Here is a 10,556-nt window from a genome sequence, read left to right on the forward strand (position 1 = left end):
TCTTTTTAATACTGTCACTTAAATTTCTACGAATCTGATTTAATTGTTCCTCCATGGGCATTGAATTACTTAATTGTGCAAAAAGTTTTTGCATTTGAGTGACGTACTCACTTACACTTTCTTGAGGCTTTTGATATCTTTGATATATTTTATCTTTAACAATTTCATCATTGGAGGTACGTTCAAAGGCCTTTTTTAATCTTTGTCCAAAATCGTTAAAATTTAAAAATGGGGGTTGGTTACAAAACCAATCAAAAGCTGGTCCCTGCAAAACACCAGGGATCCACCTCTGAATGAACATTTCATCCATGCCATTACAAACCAACATCTGCCTCGCCCTACGCAAGAAATCCTTTGGACCAGGATCTACAGGATTTCCCGAAAAATTAGGTACTGATATGGGAGCTTGCCAAAAAGGGGTGGGGATGAAAGGAGTTATATTAGAATTAGCGGCTGCTATATTAGTTAGGGGGTTATTTGAAATGGTCGGATTGGCCATAACATTACTGATAGGGTAATTACTAGGATAATTACCGGTTTTTGGAACAGTATTTTGAGAGTTACGAGGTGGAGATGGCATTAAAATAGATGGGGATATAGGCGCAGGGTTATGTAATCTACTTTCTAGTCTTTTCTGATTTGTATCTAATTCATTGAGTCGTCTTAAAATGTCCTGTAATATGTCAGCAGGAACAGGGACAATATTATTTGCAGCCGCAGTTGATTGGTTACCTTCAACTGCATTTTCAGCGTTAGTTTCAATGGCATGTTCCTCCATGTTTTCATTTATGTTAGAATCCCTATCAAGAGCCTCACTATAATTTTCAGTATCGCTATCATAGTGTAAGTTGTCGCTCAATTCAGAATTTTCTTCTATTTCATCCATTTCAAAAAATTATTGATATCATATTATCATCAAATACTCTAGGTTAAGTTTTTCAAAATTTTAAAGTTTTGCAATTGTTGGAATGTTAAATTTTCTCAGTTTTAAAATTTAAGAGTTATTGTTTTAATATATTTTTTTTTATTTTTGCTAATTGCTAATTTATTTTTAAACAATCGGAGCGCTAAAGGAATCCCGGATGGACCCCCACTTTTGCAATGAAGTCGGTATGTTATATGTTATATTTTTGGTTTTAGATATGACTTCTCATGCAAAAAGAATATTTCTTTTTGGGTTCGACTTCTTTGGCCCACTATTGTATGCGATTTTGTGTCTAGGGGAATTATTATTGATATTTTAGGTATTGGGATTTTAAATTAGCAATTTCACTTTTAAAACAAAAACAAAAACATTTATTCTCTCGAGTATTGATTTAAACCAAATTAAATTGAAAACACAAAAATAATATAAAAAATGTTGAAGGGGGTTTAGTACTTATGTTCATGACTCTTCTTCTTTCTTCGCCGCAGTTTCGCGCACCATATCTTCATTCGCGCATACACGCACCATCTTAATTGTAATCTTAATATTATTTAATTTTTCATTTTTTACTTTTGCACGCCAGATGGCGTTCAAAAGTTATATTTTTATAAACGGAAGACTTAAAGCCCGTCGAGCACGCTCGGGTGTCAATTGAAATATACGGGCCCACGAGAGGGAAACGATGAAAAATTCCCCAGTGGAATACCGGCGGTGGTTTGCTGACGTCATGGTGTAACCAAGAATCTGATACGCATGCGCGAGCTTTATAAAAAAATACCCCTAGAATATGAAACTGATTAACTACGCTCGTGGTATGGTGGTTAGAGCCGTTGCCTTTTGCGCGGCAGAACCATGGGTCGCAGTTCGAATCCACACGAGGAAATATTTTTTTTTTAAGTTTTATTTTAATTAAGGATATTTTGAGACGAAATTCATCTTAAAATAACGAGGAAAAAGTTTTAAAGTTTTAAGAAAAGTAAATTTATTATTAATACAGGCCTAAGCGCGCTATCTCAGGGAAGGCAGTCAAGGTGTATTTGGTCACCACGCATATTGGCTTGGATAACTAGGCTCGTGGTATGGTGGTTAGAGCAGTTGCCTTTGCGCGGCAGAACCATGGGTCGCAGTTCGATTCCACACGACGAAATATTTTTTTTTTTTTAAGTTTTATTTTAATTAAGGATGTTTTGAGACGAAATTCGTCTTAAATTAACGACGAAAAAGTTTTAAGTTTTAACAAAAGTAAATTTATTATTAATACAGGCCTAAGCGCGCTATCTCAGGGAAGGCAGTCAAGGTGTATTTGGTCACCACGCATATTGGCTTGGATAACTAGGCTCGTGGTATGGTGGTTAGAGCAGTTGCCTTTTGCGCGGCAGAACCATGGGTCGCAGTTTGATTCCACACGACGAAATTTTTTTTTTAAGTTTTATTTTAATTAAGGATGTTTTGAGACGAAATTCGTCTTAAATTAACGACGAAAAAGTTTTAAGTTTTAACAAAAGTAAATTTATTATTAATACAGGCCTAAGCGCGCTATCTCAGGGAAGGTAGTCAAGGTGTATTTGGGCACCACGCATAGATGTCGCTTTTCAAAACCTCAAATCTCAAAAATCCCCGCGAATTTTTAAAACCAGCCAAACTTTGAGATTGAGGAATTTTAAAAATATAAATAAAATATTGCCACATTTTAAAAATTAGAATAAAATGGAGTCATATTTTAAAAATAGGAATAAAATAGAGTCATATTTTAAAAATAGGAATAAAATAGAGTCATATTTAAAAAAAAAGGAATAAAATAGAGTCATATTTAAAAAAAAGGAATAAAATAGAGTCATATTTAAAAAAAGGAATAAAATAGAGTCATATTAAAAAAAGGAATAAAATAGAGTCATATTTAAACAATAGGAATAAAATAGAGTCATATTTAAAAAATAGGAATAAAATAGAGTCATATTTAAAAAATAGGAATAAAATAGAGTCATATTTTAAAAAAAGGAATAAAATAGAGTCATATTTTAAAAAAAGGAATAAAATAGAGTCATATTTTAAAAAAAGGAATAAAATAGAGTCATATTTTAAAAATAGGAATAAAATAGAGTCATATTTTAAAAAAAGGAATAAAATAGAGCCCCATTTTAAAAATAGGAATAAAATTGTTCACATTTTAAAAATAGGAATATTATTGTTTTAATGTGGCACTATATTAACACTAGTTTTAAAATGTTTTAAAATAATCTGAATCAGTTTTGTTTGACTTACGTAATAAAAATTAATGTTCTGTTTTATCATTCCTGTTTTTAAAATGAGATAAAAAAAACTTAGGCATTCGGCGAATTAAAAGGTACCGAAAAAATTCTCGGGGGAGCGCGCTCAGGCTGGGCGCGTGGTATAGGTGGTATATCGGTTAGAAATATTGAGTTTTGCTCGGCAGAACCATGGGTCGCAAGTTCGATTCCACACGAGAAAATAATTTTTTTTTCACGTTTTATTTTAATAGGGGATTGTAAAAAAGATTAGGAGTGGAAACAAATAGGGGGGAAGGCACTAAAAAGTGTTTCGTCACGTGGTGCAGCTGCTTTGAACCTTTGAGCAGACGCTCCTTTAGTTGGACCTTTATTTATAAAAAATGAACATCAATGTAATGCAAACGTACTTCATATTGCACGTAGTAAAAGAAAAACTCACCTTCAGTTTTAAATTAAAACGTTTAATTATCTGCAGCGCCCAAATCCACAAAATAAAGTTTTCAGTTAGGCCTTGTCCCACCAAAAAAAAAGATTATGGGCGGGGGAGGGGGTGTAGTAGGACGTTTTAAATATGTCCAGCCTTCTTTTTAAAGTTATCTGGCAGTACTGAAAACACTTTCACGTGACCTCTTTCTTTTTTACAATCCCCTATTAAAGATGTTTCGGGACGAAATTCATCTTAAGATAATAAGGAAAAAGTTTGAAAATTATAACTTAAGTAAATTATTTGAATGATTGCGCTGTTAAAGAATTCGCAACGAGGGCATACTCACTCACTTCTATTATTGTGTTGCACTATTAGAATAATAATAGAAGTAAATAAATTAACGTTAGAATTACGGGTAATCGTTTTAGCATAGTTACGGCTATTCACGTAAATTTTCTATACGCCTTTTAAGTTCGGTACGCTGTGGCTAATATTATGAGTCCATCCCTGGGCCATTTTTGGATAGTAATAATACTAATTCGACAGTTGCCGTGCAAAAGTATTCTGTGCCCAGCCGGGCACATCTTGTTTATTTATTTGATACGGATTACGGATTTTATTTCTAAGTTACTAAGGTTGCGCGCCTGTCCGACGACATTTGTTTATACGCGAAGTACCCATCGGGTAAGACTCCGAACCGTCCTTCTTTGTCCGCTGATGGTTTTTCGACTCTCTTCTCTTTCTGGGGTTCACCCCTATTTATTAGTTTTTGAGGACTTAAATTGTTATTCGGGGGCTACGTGAGTTTTTGAGGACTTAAACTGTTATTCGGGGGCTACGTGACATAGTTATTTTGGAATTTTGTAATGGAGGTGTTTTGACAGATTTTAAAATGTAAAGGTGAATTATTAGGAGAAGGGGTAAGTGCAGGCCTCTGGCCACAAGGTCATACACACACCTTTCCTTTAAGCGACCCTTTAACCTTGATACGTGTCGTAACCTTGATACGTGTCGAACGCCAGCATTCGACATTTCTCAAGATCAAAATAGAGTATTTAAGATATTTCTTTTATGATATAGAGTTATTTATTTATGTTAACTGTTCAAATTTAGTATTTAAAGTTTAATTATTACTTTTATTTATTTTAACTTTTAAAAGAATTGATTTAATATATGTAGTGCAATATTTAGCATTGCATGAAATGGTATATATTCGTGTATTCAGGGTTGAAGTGGTGTACATTCGTGTATTCAGGGTTGAAGTGGTGTACATTCGTGTATTCAGGGTTGAAGTGGTGTACATTCGTGTATTCAGGGTTGAATCCAAAAGAAAAAATAACCATTTCTTCGGTAAACTCTGACACCGACATAACCATTTCTTTGGTTAACTCTGACCACCACCACCCCCACAACAGGCTCGCGGGACAAACAAAAAAATTTCCTTCCCCTAAACCATCTGTATACCGGCCAGAAAACGTGCTTTACAAATTCTCATTTCTGGGAATTTTGGTATTTCAACGATTGCTAAATATCGGACAATAAAAGAAAAACCAGCGTAAAAATCCTGTTTTTAAAATAGAGCATTCCAAGCCTTAAGTTACAAAGTATCTACGTTATCGAAGAGTTAGCCCTACAAGCCCGAAGTAAATTGGTTTTTTGCTTATAAGTAACCATTCTGAAACAAAAGTTTATTTCCTTAGTATTTTCATTAAGAAAAAAAATGTCGAAATATGTGTCTCCTCGCAAAAACAAGTCTTTTACAAACCCATGGATTACTTTACAAAGTGTTATTGGACTGAAAGCGCAAGATTGGCCGGATGACATCAACAAAACCTTCTTCAAAAAATCTGTAGAGGATAAATTTGAACTCGTGCGCTTGGCGGCTTTCTGTTATTTGAACGACGTTCCCAAAGAAATGGCTTGCCATACACTGAGTTTTTGCCAAGGTTCGACAGCATACTTTAACTCAAATGGGGTTATAAAAAATTTGTACAAAGCTTGGGATGATTTCCAAGATTTGCGGGAAGCCTTTGTATCTTATCACGCAAAGTCTGCCTGATATATGAATTTGGAAAATAAGAGGCAAGGAAAAAATTAAATTTTTTTAACACAACCTTTGGTTACAACCTTTGGTTTTGATTTAAAACTAATAAAAAAATAAACCAAATTTAGATCTATAGCTACCAAGTCATTGGACGAAAAACTAGCATCTCTGCGAAAAACTTGCTCAACTGAGTAAGCCACTTTTCATAATATATCTTATTTTACTTCTACATTGAAAATTTCCATAAACATTTTCATATTTGCATGCATGGCTAATCTACCATTTAATAAGGGGTAATAAATAAATTCTTCAAAAATATATGAAATCACTAGATAGTAGATTGTCAGTTTTCTGACCATGTAAATTAAGCTATTTTAAAATGTTTACATAAAATACCGGTAATTAATACAATTATTATGGTCAGTGTGATACTGTCTTGAAAGCTCCGACTTAAATTTAAAAGTGCACAACAGCAAATACTTCCAAAGTGGATAAATCAAATATTTTTTATTAGAAACCGAGGAGCTAATCACAGAACTAACCTTGTGCACCTATTACGGATTACATGTAACTATATTAGAACTATCAAAGGCAGGTCAAAGCGTTTAATGATTACGCGTCTTCTAAAATCATTTGGATTAGATCTTAGATTGACTTACATAACTATATATATATATATATATATATATATATATATATATATATATATATATATCATAACTTAAACTTATCATATATGAGGATAATAGATAATTTTAACTTCGATTCTATCTTTGATTCATGACTAATCAAACAATATACATCATTTAGAACTACATCCATCAACCCTCTGGACGAAAAATTTGGATCTCCACCCACAAAAAAACAGAAAATGAACTCAACTAAGTAAGCACTTTCACTACTGTCATGACACACATGTGACATGTACATTACATTTACGTTTAAAGACACTATAAAATCCATGCTTTGGCACTCTTATTATATTACACAGTCCACAAGAAATACTGGATGCTGACCTCACATCCGACGATGATGAAATTTTCCATAACATAACTGAAGAACAATTAATGGGTCAACAAGCTCAAACACCCAAGACATCATCACAGGCTGAAACGCCCAAGACATTATCACAGGCTGAACCACCTAAAACATCATCACAGGCTGAAACGCCTAAAACATCATCACAGGCTGAAACGCCTAAAACATCATCACAGGCTGAAACGCCTAAAACATCATCACAGGCTGAAACGCCTAAAACATCACAGGAGGAAATACTCAAATAAAACACTTTGTTTCCTCAATCTATTGTAACTATGACACAAATAAAAGTTTCCAAATCCATGAATTTCTAATATGTACATTTATTAATTTCTTATCGTTACGTGTGACGAATTTTAAAAAAAAATTCAAATACACTTTATCAAGAATATTTTTATTCCGAAGCTATAAAAGATGCTCCTACACACAAGTGTGAAATATGTTGTAAGCTTTGTTTTAGAAGCGGTATTGCTACTCCCATACTGAAATTGTGCATAGCTTGTCATGCAAACGTATCTAAAGGCCAAGTTCCAAAATTCAGTCCCCTGAATAGGTTTCTATCCTTAAGAAAAACGATTCACAAAGGCAAATAACAAATACCTCTCAAAAGCAAGATTATACAAACTATGTTTTTTATGTTGTTTGGCCGTGGGTGTGTTCGTCCTCGCTCGTAATATATTATAGTTAATTAAAAAACTAATGATTCAAATAAAAATATTTGATTTGCATTTAATTGAACAACATAAAATTAATTATGTAATAGAAAAATTTAAATAGATGTCGCCACGAGTCTCCCAAAGGATTAAGGTAGAAAGTACTGTTCCCTACCCTACCTATTTCTTTTATGTACGAATCTATACAGATCAAAGGAAGCTCCGGAAACAACCCCGACCTGTTTATTTTAAGGCGCCAATTCATATCTATCGTCTCCATCATCGCCAGTACGACGTCACGCAAGTGGGGGGGGACTTGTAACGGGAACTTTAGGAAAGGTCCCTTCGTAACCTAATGATTCACGCCAAAAATTCTCTGCCAACCACCGGAAGATCCTGATGCTAGAGATAGGTTAAACACTTTAGGAAAGGTCCCTCCGTAACGTAATGATTCACGCCAAAACCTCTCTTCCAACCACCGGACAGAATGGTGAAATACTAAGAAAGTTTTAGCTACTTCCTTGGTTATAGGCCTATTCGCGTCCCTTTCATTCTTCATAAAACTTTCAATCCCTTTTCTCCCCCTCCCACTTACGACATTCCTTTCGTTTTCATTCTGCATTTTTATAAACTTGAAAAAACATTTAAGCGATGGACGTTTTATTTTTTTTGCTGCATATTTTGTTTACGTGTTACATTATTAATTTTTTTAATATTATTACTTGCTTCAGTATTATTATATCATTATTATTTATTACTTATTTTTTTATATTGTTATTGTTGACGTGCGCGTTGAAGTTGTCGGCGTGTGCTCAGTATTTGCTACCCTTTTTACTTATTTTTTTATTGTTATTGTTGACGTGCGCGTTGAAGTTGTCGGCGTGTGCTCAGTACCCTTTTCTACTCGTGTTCGAGTCGAGGAATAAAGGATTGAACAACTCAAGTAGGCTCTAATCGATTTGCTATTCCTAATTTTCTATTTATGGTAGGCCTATAACAAGTGAAATGCCCAGTAACAAAAGGGGAAATGATTCAGATGAAGCCGAAAAACTTGGGAAAGTAAAAAAAAGTAGAGAGAGTAAAAGTTTGGATCCTGAGGCTAGAGAAAAACGTAATGCTAGACGAAGGGAATTATATAAACTGAAGCGGGAAAGGGAGCTAGTCGCTCAAGCTGAAAAAAGGGAAGATCCGGTATATAGAGAGAGGGAGGGAGCCGCCCAAGCGGAAAGAAGGGAAAGATTGCGAGCCGCTCAGGCAAAAAGAAGGGAAAATCCGGAATACAAGGAAAGGGAACGAGCCGCCCAAGCGGAAAAAGGGAAAATCCGGAGTACAAGGAAAGGGAACGAGCCGCCCAAGCGGAAAGAAGGGCAGACCCGGAATATAGGGAAAGGGAAGGAGCTGCCCAAGAGGAAAGAAGGAAAAATCCGGAGTACAAGGAAAGGGAACGAGCCGCCCAAGCGGAAAAAGGGAAAATCCGGAGTACAAGGAAAGGGATCGAGCCGCCCAAGCGGAAAGAAGGACAGACCCGGAATATAGGGATCGGGAAAATGAAAATTTGTCTGCCCAAGTTAGAAAACTTGTAAAGAAGAATGATCCATTATATCAAGAATTTTTGTATTGCGAAGCAATAAAAGATGTTCCTACGCATAAGTGCGAAATATGTTCCAGGCTTTGTTTTAAAAGCTCTATGGCGTTAATCAGTTTAGAAAATTTTCCGGAAAGCGTTGGATATCTTACAAGTGTTCTGACTCCGATAGTGGAATTGTGCACGGCTTGTCATGCAGCCGTGTCTAAAGGGCTAGTTCCAAAATTCAGTCCCCATAATGGCTTTCCATTTCCCGTCGTAAGTGAGACTATTACAGGGTTATCTAATCTAGAACAACGGCTCGTTATCCCAAGAATTCCGTTCATTCAAATACGATCGCTAGGTTGCGATTTGCAAAAAGGTTCGAAGGGTACAGTTGTTAACGTTCCTTGTAATGTAGACACGTCCTGTTCTGTTTTACCAAGGCTCCCGGACAACACGCATACAATACAAGTTAAATTAATGCGTCGCATGCAGTATAATAGCCCATTTTTGTTTGAAACAGTACGTCCTAAGAACATTTTAGCAGCGCTTAGGTCGTTGCTGCAATCACCACTTTACAAGAAACATTCGTCCCTCTTTCGGAGGGCCTCATGGACACGTTGGTGGATGAAAACGTTGATTTCGTCGTGAATGAAAATGACAGAAACATTGCTTTAACTGAAGTCTCACATCCAAAAGAGGCTACCTCAATTGAAGGCCATGCACCAATAGATATAAGCGCTGGTGAACAGGAAGTTGATAGTGACGAAGAGTGGGTTGAAGAAAAGGAAGACGAAAGAGTCAATTGCGGAGCCAGAGATTCCTTGCTGTTGTCAGCTGACGATTTATTGGACAAAAACGTTACGATAACATTTGCACCGGGAGAAGGTAGCCGCCCCTGTGTCTTTGCTATACGATGAAGATTGCGAAGAACTCTCATTTCCTCGAATTTATGGAGGGCAGAAAATGGAAATTTCGATCAAAAGCAGCTACCAGGATTTTGTAAAATGGGCGTTGCTGTCTTCTGACAGAAGGTGCGCCAGCGACGTTACCAATCTCTTTTTCAAATGGTTGAAGATTGAGACCATGAAAGTTAGTCAAGCCATTCAAATCTGCTTACGCAAAACTAAGGCTTCAGATGGCCGAGGACTAACAGCGGGAGCACTACGATTGGCTGGTGGGATTGAATCGCTAATTCACCACGACGATGGTTTCAGAATATTGGAGCCTCTTCGCAACTCCCCCGCATTTTGGCAGCGAAAATCGAGGGAAATTCTCGCCATGGCTAGACAACTTGGCATTCCTACCTTTTTTCTGACTGTAAGTGCTGCTGAAACTCGATGGCTCGAGTTAATCAACGCTTTGTTGGTCACTTCTGGCAAAAGTAATATGACCAACCAAGAAATTGAAAATATGGCTTTCAAGGATATAGCAAAGTTGATTCAGGAGGACCCGATTACATGCGCGAGATACATCGATTACAGGTTTCGAGCGTTATTCAGGTATTTTAGAAGCAAGGCAGCGCCACTGGGGTCGGTGGTAGATTACTATTACCCAGTGGAATTTCAACATCGGGGGTCGCCTCATATGTGCACAGTGTATTTTGGATTTCTGGAGCTCCAAAGTTGAAACCGGATGGCTCCAATGTTACCC

This window comes from Phalangium opilio, unplaced genomic scaffold (assembly GCF_054372755.1).
Source record: "Phalangium opilio isolate 3A_F unplaced genomic scaffold, DU_Popi_V2 ptg000059l_1, whole genome shotgun sequence".
NCBI classification, from domain to species: Eukaryota; Metazoa; Arthropoda; class Arachnida; order Opiliones; family Phalangiidae; genus Phalangium; species Phalangium opilio.